The sequence below is a fragment of the Oncorhynchus mykiss genome, chromosome 19, assembly GCF_013265735.2.
Source record: "Oncorhynchus mykiss isolate Arlee chromosome 19, USDA_OmykA_1.1, whole genome shotgun sequence".
In the NCBI taxonomy this organism is placed as follows: Eukaryota; Metazoa; Chordata; class Actinopteri; order Salmoniformes; family Salmonidae; genus Oncorhynchus; species Oncorhynchus mykiss.
The window spans coordinates 47,279,847-47,297,964 of NC_048583.1; the positions used below are offsets into that span (position 1 = coordinate 47,279,847).

Sequence of the window (18,118 nt, forward strand, 5' to 3'; positions counted from 1 at the left end):
CCCGGATCACTGGTTGCTGCGGAAAAGGAGGAAGGTCAAAAGGGGGGTGAGCGTAATGGATGTGAAACGGCTAGCTTAGTTAGCGGTGCGCGCTAAATGGCCTTTCAATCGGTGACGTCACTTGCTCTGAGACCTTGAAGTAGGCGGCTTTTGTGGAGCGATGGGTAACGATGCTTCGAGGGTGACTGTTGTTGATGTGTGCAGAGGGCCCCTGGTTCGGGCGAGAGGACGGTATAAAGTTATACTGTTACATCTGTGTAGGACAGATCAGGGACTCATGAAGAAATTACTTTACCGGGTGTAAATCCACGACACATAATGTAGATCAATAACCAAAATAGATTTTTTCAAAGTCAATGTGTCAACATTGAGTTATATCATTATTTCTGCAGACATCTTTGAATTTTAATTCGGAGCAGATTTTTAAAAGTGTTTTGGGGAAATGGGGACATAAAAACTGAATGAGATTTTACTGAAATCCTGTTACCAAACTTTGGATCTGCACAGTTCTTCCATTAAATGTGTTTTTGTAAAATTTCCACTGTAAATTGTAAAAAGAATAGTCATTGTTCAGAGTTGTATGGGTTGTTAAACTTTGAAATCAATGTTTTTTGTTCGGTATATATGAGTCTCAGCACAATTCTGTCACAGTGGAACAGGTATATGTAGTATAACTTTATGTACTTTACCACTATTTGTATTCCAAGTAAAAAAATATGTATATGAATGTACCGTCCGAAAGCTGATCCTGGACCAGCGTTGAGAGCAAAACATTAGTTCGTTCTCTCTATTTTCTTACTTTGTCCTTTTACCAGAGCAGAGGGGATCTCTGGGAAGCGGTGCTCATGACAACCAACATAAACAAGTTTCAGTAGCTATATTTATCCGTTGGTTTCACAAAACGGGGTGCCAAACCCAAGGAAAGCTGTTGCCATTGCTTTCTGTGGGGACCAGTACTATGAAATAATTGGATCTATTTAACAAAGCATGGACGAAAGGTAAGACTTTAAGCCTTTTCCATTTTGGCACCAGGCCCCTTTGATACCACGAGTTAGTTGGAGTTGGGGACTCTTCCGAAACTGCTGCTGCCTCCCGCCATGCTTCATTGCTTGGATAAGTGGCTAGCTAGCTATTTCGTCAGTCAGCAGGTTGACGCTAGAAAGCAAACATTTATTGAAAAAATATGTCAGTAATTAATTTTATAACAGTACCTAGCTAGTTCATATTGTTGTCGCTATGCTAGCTAACGTTGACTAACTTATCAGGGGGGTTGCTAGCACTAGCTAGCTAGAGTGTAAGCTGTGTCACTGTGCGTATGCATGCAGTACTGGGTTCATACGAACAAATAAAACATTGCATTCTTACAAGAATTGCTGCTACGTTAGAGAAGCGGACTAATCAGTGGTTTAAGTCGAATTATTAGCTAGCTATCCTGTTGACAGTACGTTAGCTCTACACTACTATCTGGACCGTTCTATGCACACAACTATTGTGGGCATGCAGGGGAGATTGGGACACTGCTATAAGAAATATAGTTCGTATGGTATCGGGACCAGTGGCGTTTTTAGCCCGTAAATCTTGGTGGGGCAAAACATTTTTTAAAGTGGGATGCATGCCAGCAAAGCCACTAAACAATACATGAAGTGCACTATAGCGGTGACAACTGTTGGGTCTACGTAAAGCTGTTCCAACAGCAGTCCCAACATCTTACCACTGCTACACCTGGCTATCCGTAGAGCCATGTAGCATTTCGCTACAACCGCAATAACATCTGCTAAACACGTGTATGTGACAAATAAAAATCGATTTTATTTGAAGCCTTGTCTGGCAGCGAAACAGTTAATTCAGCCGAATTAACTGCCTTTAAAAAAAAGCATAGCTGATATGGCTGACTTGCTTAAACAAATGTGGTTTCTAATGACAATTTAGATGTACAAACTATGGAATGGAATAAAGGGAGGACAAGCGAATAAGAGGCAATCCGTAATTTCGATTAAGACATTAATGAGCGAGCTAGAACGGACGTAGTCAATATAACTATTTGTTTAGAAATGTACAGCCACAGTTCTTACAGTGTTCTCCCTGTACACCAATTCAGAACCGTATGATAAATAAAGTGGGTAATAAGCAGACAATGAAAGCTCTTACAATCTTCTATGATTACATTTCTCTAAAACAGGGTAGGGATAGCCCCTTTTATTTTTCAATTTTCGCCTAAATGACATACCCAAATCGAACTGCCTGTAGCTCAGGCCCTGAAGCAAGGATATGCATATTCTTGGTACCATTTCAAAGGAAACACTTGTGACGTTTGTGGAAATGTGATTTGAATGTAGGAGAATATAACACAATAGATCTGGTAGAAGAAAATACAAAGAAAAAAACAACCAGTGTTTTTTTTTATCACCATCTTTGAAATGCAAGAGAAAGGTCACTGATAGGCTACATGTGCACCAGCAAGTCAGAACAGTAGGTGAAATTAATAGGGGTAAATAGACCAAATTATTAGGGTAAGGCACATGGGCTTCTAACATCTTACTACACAACATACACTTAGTATAACTTTATTAGCTACAGTATACATATCAACCTCGCATATTACATCATTTATGCAGCAGCATACAATACATTTTTGGACTCACCTTGTTGTACTGTGCTCACTTGAACAGGAAGGTGGCGAGGCGGTCATTCGTGGGCATATTTTGTCATCGAAGTCTGGAATTTTTCCTGATTCATGGTGCTTTCGAAAACAACTGGGAACAAGGTTGAATCATGATGATGTCATTGATCTTCAGGTCGTAGGTCTAGAAAGAAGCCGGATTAACAATTCCAAGTTGGATGACCATTCAAAATGTATTTTCCCAGTCGGAGCTCATTTATTCCTGACTTCCCAGTTGTCTTGAACTCACTGAAGTCAAGTTTTTGCAGTTCCCAAGTTAACAGTTGTTAGAGCGCGGCACAAATTATGCTTAATTGACAGCATGGCCAATGTTGATCGTTTATCATTTTAAACTTGGAAAAGATCCTATTAATCCCAGATTTGGGACCACATAGCCACTCCACTAAATAGAAGGCTAGTGATAGCTTTGCAATGCTTGCAGTTAGCCACTGTCACTGATTCCTTCCAAACCACTCATTGTTGAATTTTCTATTTCCAACTTGTTGTGTAATGTTTGTTAGTGGTCAACCTATTTCAAGTTTTCATAACAATCGGTAATCTGCATTTTTGGACGCCGATTATGGCCGATTTACATTACAATCCACGAGGAGACTGCGTGGCAGGCTGACCACCTGTTACGCGAGTGCAGCAAGGAGCCAAGGTAAATTGCTAGCTAGCATTAAACTTATCTTATAAAAAAACAATCAATCTTAACATAATCACTAGTTAACTACACAAGGTTGATGATATCACTAGTTTAATTAGCTTCTCCTGCATTGCATATAATCAATGCAGTGCCTGTTAATTTATCATCGAATCAAGGCTTACTTCGCCAAACGGGTGATGATTTAACAAAAGCGCATTTGTGAAAAATCACAATTGTTGCACCAATATACCTAACCATAAACATCAATGCCTTTCTTAAAATCAATACACAAGTATATATTTTTTAACCTGCATATTTAGTTAAAAGAAATGCATGTTAGCAGGCAATATTAACTAGGGAAATTGTGTCACTTCTCTTGTGTTCAGTGCAAGCAGAGTCAGGGTATATGCAGCAGTTTGGGCCGCCTGGCTTGTCGCGAACTGTGTGAAGACCATTTCTTCCTAACAAAGACCGTAATTAATTTGCGAGAATTTTACATAATTATGACATAACATTGAAGGTTGTGCAATGTACCAGCAATATTTAGACTTAGGGTTACCACCCATTCGATAAAATACGGAACGGTTCCATATTTCACTGAAAGAATAAACGTTTTGTTTTTGAAATGATCGTTTCCGGATTTGACCATATTAATGACCTAAGGCTCGTATTTCTGTGTGTTTATTATAATTAAGTCTATGATTTGATAGAGCAGTCTGACTGAGTGGTGTTAGGCAGCAGCAGGTTCGTAAGCATTCATTCAAACAGCACTTTTTTGCGTTTGCCAGCAGCACTTGAAGTGCTTGAAGTACAGCGTTGTTTATGACTTCAAGCCTATTACTATCATTAACTGAAGACTGATAGTTTTCATCAAAGATTCTCTGTAATTAGTTATTACGCAATTAGACTGATTAATCATGTAACCGTAATTACTAGGATGTCGGGGCACCAAGGAAAAATATTCAGATTGCAAAGTTATAATTTCCTAAAATAACTTTTCAGATATTTTATCTGATCAATTAGTCTTCGAAATAATGAATTATTTACTTTACCTCAAGTTAGTCTCATTCCAAACGTCGTAAATTGTTGGTTATCTGCACGAACCCAGTCTTCACTATGAGTCATCCATACATCAATTGTCTTAAATCATTTATTTGTTACTAACTAAGTAATTCACAGAAATGCATAAACAAACAAGGTAAATGTGGTTACATGAAATGAGAATGTGCCCTAGTGGGCAAAACCGGCATGGCGGCTTGTTAGACAAAAGGGGAAGTGGGGGTCGACTAAGAAGTCACTACAAAGTGATAATTAAAACAATTGAAATGCTAATCCTTTGCACATGAACGCTCACTCATTCGGGAACAATTGCAAACAATATATATATATATATATGTACGCTCAGTGTGTCATCTTGATCGCTGGTGAAAAGTTAATTTATTTTGTAGAATTGTCCGTCTCTCTCCCGCTCTCTTTCAGTCGTGGTTATAGTGGATAGTTCAGAGTGACATTCATTTTTTTGTTATAGAATGGATGTTTTTCGGCGGTTGTAGCTCTTCGAGTTCAATGATACTGAATTCCTAGCTGCAGACTAGTAATTAATATCAAAGACTTGTTCTTATTCTGTTGGTATCGATAGTCTAAGCGTTTAACCACATGGTATGGTTAAAAGGTTCAGCAATGGTCTACAACCGTTGTCCTCCTAATGGAGAAAAACATGGTCTGCAACCTTTAGCCATCTCGTAATTGAGGTAAGCTCGGTCTGCTGATCAAAAACCCGAGTGGGGCCGAAAAAGGTCTGTCCCAAGAGGCCAGACCCTAACTGGGCTCAGGGGCGGTCCTCTGATTTAGTTCAAATCAAAAGGGAATTGTATTTTTCTTCATTAAACAGTCCAAAATCATATTACACAATTATACAAATTATACAGTATCATACTCACTCATTCATCTTATACAATAATTAGATGTAAACCTCATATCTGAGGCTATTATATAAACAGTGTTATGGTAATCTGGCCGCACCGTCTCCCATGAGCTTCCCCAAGTTGTGACAAATGGACCAGTTCGTAGCTGGATTCTTCACCGATCTTTTATACTTTCTCCGGAACATGAAATTTGTTCGTACCTCAAGTTCTGTGAGGTGGAAGGATTTCATTTGTTCTCCATGAAAATCTACTCTCTCTATACTGTGTGGCCATGTGGCAGGGTCTTCTCAGGAATTTACGACGTCTCTCTGACCACAGCAACCTAGTTGAAGGAGGAAAGGGGGAGGCAGGGAGAGGGGGATGGGGCTTGCTATACCCAAAGAGGCCAACGTCATGACACTATCAACTCCCGAGATTAGGCTGGCAATACTATAGTGCCTATAAGAACATCCAATAGTCAAAGGTATATGAAATACAAATGGTATAGAGAGAAATAGTCCTATAATACCTACAACTCCTTAACATGAGTCTTCAATATTCCCAGTTATAAGGAACCACCAGCTTTCATATGTTCTCATGTTCTGAGCAAGGAACTTAAACGTTAGCTTTTTTACATGGCACAGATTGCACTTTTACTTTCTTCTCCAACACTGTGTTTTTGCATTATTTAAACCAAATTGAAAATGTTTCATTATTTTTTTGAGACTAAATTGATTTTATTTATTTATTATATTAAGTTAAAATAAGTGTTCATTCAGTATTGTTGTAATTGTCAATATTACATATATATATATATATATATATATATATATATATATTGTATAAAAATCGTCCGATTAATCAATATTGGCTTTTTTTGGTCCTCCAATAATCGGTAACGGCGTTGAAAAATCATAATCGGTCGACCTCTAATGTTTATGTGCAATGGCCAATGAGCACCGATACGTTTTATCTATAATTTCTCTTAATTATTTTTCTTCATATGACAAGGATTAAAAAGGATTTGCCAGTAGATTGTCGACTTGATTCATGATGATGACTGCTAGCGAAGATTCTGAAAGTTATGATGTTGACATTATCAATCCAATCAAAGCTACTGTACATATAGCGTGATTTGACATCATTTTATCTGTGGCCAATGACCTTGAGCCTTCTTGGATGGGTACTTCTAATGGAATTCTATGGCAGCACCTAAGGGGCTAGAATGTTCTAGCTCTACACTTAGACTTGGCAGTGACAGTTTCCCCATGAGTGACAGAACACTGAGCCAATCACGACGCAGCGCTCCGTATTTTCTGCAGGCTTGCCCCACCACCACAGAAGGCACTGAGCTAGGCTGAAATACCTGCAAAAAAGTATTTAGTCAGCCACCAATTTTGCAAGTTCTCCCACTTAAAAAGATGAGAGAGGTCTGTAATTTTCATCATAGGTACACTTCAACTATGACAGACAAAATGAGAAGAAACAAATCCAGAAAATCACATTGTAGGATTTTTAATGAATTTATTTGCAAATTATGGTGGAAAATAAGTATTTGGTCACCTACAAACAAGCAAGATTCTGGCTCTCACAGACCTGTAACTTCTTCTTTAAGAGGCTCCTCTGTCCTCCACTCGTTACCTGTATTAATGGCACCTGTTTGAAGTTGTTATCAGTATAAAAGACACCTGTCCACAACCTCAAACAGTCACACTCCAAACTCCACTATGGCCAAGACCAAAGAGCTGTCAAAGGACACCAGAAACAAAATTGTAGACCTGCACCAGGCTGGGAAGACTGAATCTGCAATAGGTAAGCAGCTTGGTTTGAAGAAATCAACTGTGGGAGCAATTATTAGGAAATGGAAGACATACAAGACCTCTGATAATCTCCCTCGACCCGGGGCTCCACGCAAGATCTCACCCCGTGGGGTCAAAATGATCACAAGAACGGTGAGCTAAAATCCCAGAACCACACGGGGGGACCTAGTGAATGACCTGCAGAGAGCTGGGACCAAAGTAACAAAGTCTACCATCAGTAACACACTACGCCGCCAGGGACTCAAATCCTGCAGTGCCAGACGTGTCCCCCTGCTTAAGCCAGTACCTGGCCAGGCCCGTCTGAAGCTTGCTAGAGAGCATTTGGATGATCCAGAAGAAGATTGGGAGAATGTCAGATGAAACCAAAATATAACTTTTTGGTAAAAACTCAACTCGTCGCGTTTGGAGGACAAAGAATGCCGAGTTGCATCCAAAGAACACCATACCTACTGTGAAGCATGGGGGTGGAAACATAATGCTTTGGGGCTGTTTTTCTGCGAAGGGACCAGGACGACTGATCCGTGTACAGGAAAGAATGAATGGGGCCATGTATTGTGAGATTTTGAGTGAAAACCTCCTTCCATCAGCAAGGCCATTGAAGATGAAACGTGGCTGGGTCTTTCAGCATGACAATGATCCCAAACCAATGTTTGCCCGGGAAACGAAGAAGCATTTCAAGGTCCTGGAGTGGCCTAGCCAGTCTCCAGATCTCAACCTCAGAAAATCTTTGGAGGGAGTTGAAAGTCCGTGTTGCCCAGCAACAGCCCCAAAACATCACTGCTCTAGAGGAGATCTGCATGGAGGAATGGGCCAAAATACCAGCAACAGTGTGTGAAAACCTTGTGAAGCCTTACAGAAAACGTTTGACCTCTGTCATTGCCAACAAAGGGTATATAACAAAGTATTGAGATATACTTTTGTTATTGACCAAATACTTATTTTCCACTATAATTTGTAAATAAATTCATAAAAAATCCTACAATGTGATTTTTCTGGATTTTTTTTCTAATTTTGTCTGTCATAGTTGAAGTGTACCTATGTTGAAAATTACAGGCCTCATCTTTTTAAGTGGGAGAACTTGCACAATTGGTTGCTGACTAAATACTTTTTTGCCCCACTGTGTGTGTGTGTGTGTGTGTGTGTGTGTATATAAGTGACACGTATTAATGCCAAAATAACATGTAAAACAGGCTAAAATGCTCAGCCCCACCTGCCCTGAATGATGGGTTGCCACTGATTGGGACACTGCACTGCTATTATAGTTCAGTGTTATGCTTTGTTATGCTCTTGTAAGTTTGTCCAACAATAAACAATGTAGCTACCTAGCTAACAATTTAGCTTGATGTGCATTGTTCATCAAGTCCTTAATCCTAATAACAGTTCAGCCATTATCCACATATTACTTTTCATCTCTAATGTAATGCTGTATTTCCTTTTATATGTGCACTACACCAACGCATCATTCCGTGGTAGCTAGGTATAACCTGTGTAGGCATTACATTGTAGTGGTTCTGTAAGTACAGACAGTTATACTACATAGTACCAAGGTTATACTACAGTAGTTATTTCACTGGTAGTCACTCTGATATGAATTAGGCCTATACAATGTAGTCATTTTTCCTGAAGTTCTAAACTGTTCAGCTATGTATGCGTAACACCAGTGAAAAGACAACATGGTGATAGGCCTACTCATAGTAACCATTTATTTGCAAGGGTGTCCTTAAATATTAGATATCTTTATTGCCTTAAGTTCTCAGATAAAGTGTGCAAAACTCTGTGGTTATCTCAAAGAAATATGTGAGAGAGAAAAAAAAACGAGTGAAAATGAGGAACCTTGAGATGTGGAGTGCATAGAAATTAGCATGAAGAACACTATCCTGACCGTGGCCCTCTGCATCAACAGATGGTAAGACTGAGACAGTACAGTGTGTCATCTGTTCAGTGTAGCCACAGCTGCAGAGTTGGTATTGGGCATTGTGCATTTAAAAGGAGTATGATTCTCTGCAAGCTCAGAAAAATGTATACATACATTTAAAAATTGTGCATTATTGAGATCGAGAGCACAATTTATTGAACTCTTTTTAAATGATTCAGCAAATATCACTGTACAGAAAATCTATGGTTGATGCTCATCCTCTTATTGAGCAATAAGGCCCGAGGGGCTGTTGTATTTGGCCAATATACCACGGCTAAGGCCTATTCTTAAGCACTATGCAACGCGGAGTGCCTCGATACAGCCCTTAACTGTGGTACATTGGCCATATACCACAAACCCCCGAGGTGCCTTATTGCTATTAAAACCAGATTACCAACTTAATTAGAACAGTTACAACGTAATTTTTTGTCATACGCGAGGTATATGGTCTGAAATACCACCGCTGTCAGCCAATCAGAATTCAGGGCTTGAACCACCCAGTTTATAATGTCCCTTATGTACTGAATGCTTGTTAATGTGCATGTGTGTTCTTGATTTACAAGGCCATTTCACAAGACCATTTTGGGGGGAATTTCTAAAATATGATGCATGCACTTCAATGGCGTTCTTATTCAATTGCCTTAGTATATTGCTCTAATTGCCACAAACACTGTAGGAATATTTACACTAATTTGCTTGATGTAACAATAGTACACATTGCAACACTGCAGTTTATCACCACAGCCAAATGAGCAAGAGAGAAAACAATGAGTGGGTCAGATTATCACTTAAAAGTCAACAACAGTGCTCAACAGCTTAATATCTAACTAAATTGGTTAATTATGACTCGTTAAATTAATTTACCAATATTGAGACAGTGAAGTGCTCCAGAGGTTTATTTACACCCCCCCCCAAGCAGTTTCTTTGTTTAATTTTTATGCTTTGTATGATTCAGAAATGTTTGTAAACTCAGCAAAAAATAAATGTCCTCTCACTGTCAACTGTGTTTATTTTCAGCAAACTTAACGTGTAAATATTTATAAGAATACGAACATAACAAGATTCAACAACTGAGCCATAAACTGAACAAGTTCCACAGATATGTGACTAACAGAAATGGAATAATGTGTCCCTGAACAAAAGGGGGGTCAAAATAATCAAAAGTAACAGTCAGTATCTGGTCTAGCCACCAGCTGCATTAAGTACTGCAGTGCATCTCCTCCTCATGGACTGCACCAGACTTTCCAGTTCTTGCTGTGAGTTGTTACCCCACACTTCCACCAAGGCAGCTGCAAGTTCCCAGACATTTTGGGGGGAATGGCCCTAGCCCTCACCTTCCGATCCAACAGGTCCCAGACGTGCTCAATAGGATTGAGATCCAGGCCCTTCGCTGACCATAGCAGAACACTGACATTCCTGTCTTGCAGGAAATCACGCACAGAACGAGCAGTATGGCTGGTGGCATTGTCATGCTGGAGGGTCATGTCAGGATGAGCCTGCAGGAAGGGTACCACATGAGGGAGGAGGATGTCTTCCCTGTAACGCACAGCGTGGAGATTGCTTGCAATGACAACAAGCTCAATCCGATGATTCTGTGACACACCGCCCCAGACCCTCCACCTCCAAATCGATCCCACTCCAGAGTACAGGCCTCGGTGTAACGCTCATTCATTCAACGATAAACGCGAATCCAACCATCATCCCTAGTGAGACAAAACCGTGACTTGTCAGTAAAGAGCACTTTTTGCCAGTCTTGTCTGGTCCAGCGACGGTGGGTTTGTGCCCATAGGTGACGTTGTTGCCGGTGAGGAACTGTCCTACAAGCCCTCAGTCCAGTCTCTCTCAGCCTATTGCGGACAGTCTGAGCACTGATGGAGGGACTGTGCATTCCTGGTGTAACTCGGGCTGTTGTTGTTGCCATCCTGTACCTGTCCTGCAGGTGAGATGTTCGGCTGTACCGATTCTGTGCAGGTGTTACACTTGGTCTGCCACTGTGAGTACGATCAGCTGTCTGTCCTGTCTCCCATGTTGTGCTGTCTTAGGTTTCTCACAGTACGGACATTGCAATTTATTGCCCTGGTCACATCTGCAGTCCTCATGCCTCCTTGCAGCATGCCAGTTCACTCAGATGAGCTGGGACCCTGGGAATCTTTCTTTTGGTGTTCTTCAGAGTCAGTAGAAAGGCCTCTTTAGTGTCCTAAGTTTTCATAACTGTGATCTTAATTGCCTACCGTCTGTAAACTGTAACTGTCTTAACGACCGTTCCACAGGTGCTTTTTCATTAATTGTTTATGGTTCATTGAACAATAATGTGAAACAGTGTTTAAACCCTTTACAATGAAGATCTGTGAAGATATTTTGATTTTTACAAATTATCTTTGAAAGACAGGGTCAAGGGATGTTTCTTTTTTTGCTGAGTTTAGTTGATTTGTAAAAATTACTATGTTTCATTCATCTAGTGTGCTAAGACTTAATTGTTAAGCAGTACACCAACTCTGAAAATGTGCCATTTACATTCAGATGTGAACATTTTACTAGACTAATTTGTTGTTTGTATTTTGTAGCAAAATGCAGCCTGTTTTTCCAATGAGCAGAAAACAGTAAGACCACACACCCTTACAAACGATGCTATCATATATTTCCGTAATCATGATAATTTGTGACTTCATTATTATCTTTGAATGTAGAATCAGTGCAAATAGATAAAGTATATTTAGCAATGTTGATCAACAAAAAGTAGCCTTTTTGTGTGGCAATTGGTATTCTTTTGAAGAAAAGGCCTGAGATGTTAGAGTTCAACCCAGTGCTCTTAACTGCACCATTAGACTGACTGCCCTAATCTCAACTCCAATTAAACTGTCTGACTACCCAGATAATTGATTAAAAGTGTTGGCAAGCAGAATACCTGTGGTGACTGACTTTCTTGTGTTTGGACACTATGGATCTCACAAGCTCTTATTTCCATGTCTGCCTGTGTTTGCAGAGCATGTTTAATCAGTTTTATCGCACTGAAGAAATATCCTATGTATACAATTACCAAGATAATATGAAATGACGTGCATTATGTGAATTTTTCTGATAGGGACCATCTCCTATGATTTTGGATATTGTTGAACTTTGCATTGAGCAACGGTTCAATAGTTAGGATAATTGCTCCTTTTTGAGAAGGACATTTTCTAAATGAATATTGATGTATTGACTGTGTTTTTGCTGTTTTTCTCAGGTTGGATGCTTGAATAGAATCTCCAGATTCATGGCAGCGAGGCAGAATAAAGGTATTGACGAGGTATAGTAATTAAATCATCTCCAGAAATGATAAAATAGTACATTCTAAAATAAATCTAGGCCTAACCTTTGATTAGACAAGTTGACTCATGAATAAAGGAAAATACATGACTTGCGTCTAGGATATGTGTAATTGTGGCTGTAGTAGTAGTTTTGTTATTGCAGGGTGCCCTATGTTCTGTATAATTTATTTTGTATAATGGATGCCTGTTTATATGAATAAACAGTTTAACAGTGTAAAATAGTCTTAAGGGAATGTATACCAGATTGTGTATAATATCTGAAGATTTGGCCAAACGTATTTTACTCACACAGTATGCTCTTCTCAATGCAAATCTTAGCTCTATCAAATTGTGTTTTCAGCTTTGTAACAACAAATAAAAGTAGACATTATGCCGAGCAAATCCGTAGAGCAGTATACATTTAACTGTGTATATGCAAGGTGTCTAATCGTGGCTTGTTCCTTGGTACAAGCCATGTAGTTCAAGCCCATAGCTGCTTCTTCCTTCACTTAATGCAGTAATGCTCTTTCAGATGAAATGTCTAAGACATCTCATAATAACTTGGAGCATGCTGTCTAGAGCAGTCACTTGTGACTGTGTGCAAACCCCCCCCCCCCCCCTCATCTTGGCGATATTGTAATGAGCAAAATGGTACCGTCACTCCATTATGCATACAAGCCATTGCTGGCAGTGTGCATGTCCCTCAGGCTGCAGTATTCATTAAGGGAAGCTTACCGGGCTGAAAGCTGGAGGCATGTGATAACGGGATATGATTTTCATATTTAATACATTCCTTGGAAGAGCACGCGCGTGCCGCAGATTGATAGAAGAATCAATTGCTACTTTAGTGAAACACTTTCTACTTTGCCCTGCAGCTACCGATGGAATCACTCAGCCAAGAAATGAACTTGTCTTCTTTTTTACCTGCTTTGTGGATCTGCTGGGCAGAGCTGCATGGTCTACAGTGAATGTTATTAAGCAGCTAACTGTTTGGTATTTAAGACTCTTATCAGAGAAGAAACAGAAGCCATGCTTTTTGTTATGTTTGGAGGGAGATTTTTTTTTGCCTTCTCTTCCCCCCTCAGTTCCATAGCAGACAGGAAGGATTGCTTATACGATTAAAGTTAAAGCATGGATCGTGTAACATTCTTCTCAATTAGGGATTTGAAAATAAATAGGACCTTGATCCCAAACAATGTTTTGTGAAAAAAAAGTGATAGTTTTAAAACACTCAGTTTAGGAAAAAGCCCTTATTACCGGATTTGCAAATGTTGCATTTAAGGAGAATAAACTGAATAATACAAGCAGAAAATTGTAAGAGCAGTATTATACCAAAACAAACTGTTTCCGCTGCTAGTGAATGGAGGGTATCCTTGACCATTTGATGCTATTTTGCCAATCTTGTCTAATTGTTAATGGTACTTCATGTGGTATTCTGATTTATATCCCAATTTAATTATATTACCATAGCCATTGGAATTTGCATAGCTGAAATTGAAAGGGAGGCTGTGACTAGAAACATTTTGCTCTTGAGGATTGTATTTGAGCATAATGATATCAAGTAGCAGTCAATTTTCACTTTAATTCGAGTTACACAATACACTTGCATCCCTAACAAATGGTCTCCAAAAATGCCTTGCTATTTATTAGCATTTTGTTATTTGACATTGAGTAACCATGAATCTACATGTATGCATGCACCTGGTTATTTCCTGTTTTTCAGGGAAAGGTATTACATGGCCATCCTCTGGCTGTTTCCCCCTTTCCACATGCCAGGGGTTTATACCAAGCATCTGTAATTTTCATGGGTCGGCAGACTTCCAGAGAGTCCACTGCTGAAGATGCCACCATAAGTGTACACTTACAAGAAGCCGAGCATCATTCGCCCCAATCATCGCTCACGTGCCTCGGAATACCGGCAAAGTGGCCTTTTGAAGGACTCCAAAGTTTCCAGAGAGGTTGTTGCCGACAGCGGAGCGCATTTATCAGATGACATTTCGGTCTCAAACGATTCCCCCGACGGCTGTAATTTGAGTGACAAACATGAAAGGATGGTGGCAGTGGTTCCATCCAGCTTAACAGCAAGCGCCAGTGTGCCTTTTGGAGGTGATTAACAATCTCCTACACCCCGAGTGACCTTGACGAGGCCTGAGAAGAATAGCCTATCATCCCAGCAGTATCAGCCATGTCTGACAGGAATTCACCTGCAGAATACACTCGGTAGAGGGTCTGCCCACCAGGATAGCATAAAAAAAGAAGTTGGAGAGAGTCTTGCAAAAATCACCGACTCAAACTGACTTGGGAAAATAATCTCAAGATGTGCCAGGTTAGTGATCTTATTCCTGAAAGAAATGACATACTAGAAGATATCCAGACTCTGTATGTTCTCCATTGTTTTACTGTACTCTAATACTTTATATATTAGCAATTTGATTGAAATGTGTGTTCTTTTTAAGAAATTGCTAAAATAATTTGTATTATACTAATAATGCTCTATATACACAGTTATTTAAATAGCCTGTTGTGTATGTGTTTTCAGAGAGGAGTGAAGACCTCAGTATATCCAGTTTCAGTGGCGCTGTCAGTGACCAGGAGTGGCAGTGACCTGTCAATCTCCCTGACCGAGTCTGACCTGGCTGAGGTACCACAGAATGCCGTCTATGTAGACGGCCATAGCAGGAGGACAGACAGCCCACCAGAGGAGTGCTACACCCAAGGACAGGGATCTCCACAGCATCAGCATACACAGTCAAGAATCACTTGACACTCCAGAGCCTAGGAACAGATCTGAACCAAGTAGAGAATCCACGTCTTAAGGAATACCATTGGAGAGGTACGTATGAGTTACATTACAAGTTTTGCCTTATACTGGAAATAATCTAATCAAAGTTTATTTGTCACGTGCGCCTAATACAACAGGTGTAGTAGACCTTACAGTGAAATGCTTACTTACAGGCTCTCACCAATGGTGCGGGGGAAAAAGTGTGTGTGTGTGTGTGTGTGTGTGTGTGTGTGTGTAAGTAAAGACATAAAACAACAGTAAAAAGACCTTTGAAAAAAGAGTAGCAAGGCTATATACAGACACCTGTTAGTCAGGCTTATTGAGGTAGTATGTACATGTAGGTATCGTTAAAGTGACTATGCATATATGATGAACAGAGAGTAGCAGTAGCGTAAAAGAGGGGTTGGCGGGTGGTGGGACACAATGCAGATAGCCAGTTTAGCCAATGTGCGGGAGCACTGGTTGGTCGGGCCAATTAGGTAGTATGTACATGAATGTATAGTTAAAGTGACTATGCATATATGATAAACAGAGAGTAGCAGCAGCGTAAAAAGAGGGGTTGGGGTGGGGGGGGCACACAATGCAAATAATCCGGGTAACCATTTTGTTACCTGTTCAGGAGTTTTATGGCTTGGGGGTAAAAACTGTTGAGGACCCTTTTTGTCCTAGACTTGGCAATGCGGTAGTAGAAAGAACAGTCTATGGCCTTCCTCAGACACTGCCTGGTTTAGAGGTCCTGGATGGCAGGCAGCTTTGCCCCAGTGATGTACTGGGCAGTACGCACTACCCTCTGAAGTGCCTTGCGGTCGGAGGCTGAGCAATTACCGTACCAGGCAGTGATGCAACCGGTCAGGATGCTCTCGATGTTGCAGCTGTAGAACCTTTTGAGGATCTCAGGACCCATGCCAAATCTTTTTAGTTTCCTGAGGGGGAATAGGCTTTGTCGTGCCCCCTTCACAATTGTCTTGGTGTGTTTGGACCATTCTAATTTGTTGTTGATGTGGACACCAAGGAACTTGAAGCTCTCAACCTGCTCCACTGCAGCCCCGTCGATGAGAATGGGGATGTGCTCGGTCCTCCTTTTCCTGTAGTCCACAATCATCTCCTTAGTCTTGGTTACGTTGAGGGATAGGTTGTTATTCTGGCACCACCCGGCCAGGTCTCTGACCTCCTCCCTATAGCTGTCTCGTTGTTGTCAGTGATCAGGCCTACCACTGTTGTGTCGTCAGCAAACTTAATGATGGTGTTGGAGTCGTGCCTGGCCATGCAGTCGTGGGTGAACAGGGAGTACAGGAGGAGACTGATCACGCACCCCTGGGGAGCTCCAGTGTTGAGGATGAGCGTGGCAGATGTGTTGCTACCTACCCTCACCACCTGGGGGTGGCCTGTCAGGAAGTCCAGGATCCAGTTGCAGAGGGAGGTGTTTAGTCCCAGGTTCCTTAGCATGGTGATGAGCTTTGAGGGTGCTATGGTGGTAGGGCAGTGTAGAGTGCAATAGAGATGGCATCATCTGTGGATCTGTTTGGGCGGTATGCAAATTGGAGTGGGTCTAGGGTTTCTGGGATAATAGTGTTGATGTGAGCCATTACCAGCCTTTCAAAGCACTTCATTGCTACGGACGTGAATGCTACGAGTCTGTAGTCATTTAGGCAGGTTGCCTTTGTGTTCTTGGGCACTAGAGGTCGACCGAATATGTTTTTTCAACGCCGATACCGATTATTGGAGGACCTAAAAAGTCGATACCGATTAATCGGCCATTTTTTAAATGTATCTTTTAATTATTTGTAATAATGACAATTACAACAATACTGAATGAACACTTATTTTAACTTAATATAATACATCAATATAAATCCATTTAGCCTCAAATAATGAAACATGTTCAATTTGGTTTAAATAATGCAAAAACAAAGTGTTGGAGAAGTAAAAGTGCAATATGTGCCATGTAAAAAAGCTAATGTTTGAGTTCCTTGCTCATGAGAACATATGAAAGTTGGTGGTTCCTTTTAACATGAGACTTCAATATTCCCAGGTAAGAGGCTTTAGGTTGTAGTTAATATAGTCTTTATAGTACTATTTCTCTCTATACCATTTGTATTTCATATACCTTTGACTATTGGATGTTCTTATAGGCACTTTAGTATTGCCAGTGTAACAGTATAGCTTCCGTCCCTCTCTTCGCCCCTACCTGGGCTCGAACCAGGAACACATTGACAACAGCCACACTCGAAGCAGCTTTACCCATCGCTCCACAAAAGCCGCGGCCCTTGCAGAGCAAGGGGAATAACTACTCCAAGTCTCAGAGCGAGTGACGTTTGAAACGCTATTTTTTTCATAGACCGAGTCACTGGTGCTTCCTGCTTTAATTTTTGCTTGTAAGCAGGAATCAGGAGGATAGAGTTGTGGTCGGATTTACCAAATGGAGGGCGAGGGAGAGCTTTGTATGCTTCTCTGTGTTTGGAGTACAGGTGATCTAGAATTTATTTCCCTCTGGTTGCACATTTAACATGTTGATACCTGTCCCAGACCTGCTGTTTTCAACTCTCTAGAGACAGCAGGAGCGGTAGAGATACTCTTAATGATCGGCTATGAAAAGCCAACTGACATTTACTCCTGAGGTGCTGACTTGCTGCCCCCTTGACAACTACTGTGATTATTATTATTTGACCATGCTGGTCATTTATGAACATTTGAACATCTTGGCCATGTTCTGTTATAATCTCCACCCAGCACAGCCAGAAGAGGACTGGCCAACCCTCATAGCCTGGTTCCTCTCTAGGTTTCTTCCTAGGTTTTGGCCTTTCTAGGTAGTTTTTCTTAGCCACCGTACTTCTACACCTGCATTGCTTGCTGTTTGGGGTTTTAGGCTGGGTTTCTGTACAGCACTTTGAGATATCAGCTGATGTAAGAAGGGCTAAATAAATACATTTGATTTGATAGAGATTTGGTAGAACTGATTTAAGTTTCCCTGCATTAAAGCCTCCGGCCACTAGGAGCGCTGCCTCTGGGTGAGAGGTTTCCTGTTTGCTTATTTCCTTAAAACAGCTTACTAAGTGCGGTCTTGGTGCCAGCATCTGTCTGTGGTGGTAAATAAACAGCCATGAA

General features: G+C 40.7%; 1 long non-coding RNA gene across 7 annotated transcripts in view; it reads left to right on the forward strand.

Moving 5' to 3' along the window:
* Nucleotides 1-820: 820 nt before the first annotated feature.
* The window catches only part of LOC110498029, a 57,553-nt gene continuing 40,255 nt past the window's right edge, over nucleotides 821-18,118 (forward strand). For 5 of the 7 annotated variants that reach the window (XR_002469756.2, XR_002469757.2, XR_005037758.1 and 2 more), the window contains exons 1-4: nucleotides 821-998; nucleotides 12,168-12,230; nucleotides 13,955-14,557; nucleotides 14,771-15,064. This is a non-coding gene — a long non-coding RNA (uncharacterized LOC110498029). Of the gene's footprint in view, nucleotides 999-11,508; nucleotides 11,545-12,167; nucleotides 12,231-13,954; nucleotides 14,558-14,770; nucleotides 15,065-18,118 lie in introns of all 7 variants that reach the window. The other 2 variants (XR_005037760.1, XR_002469761.2) reach the window with 2 other exon arrangements.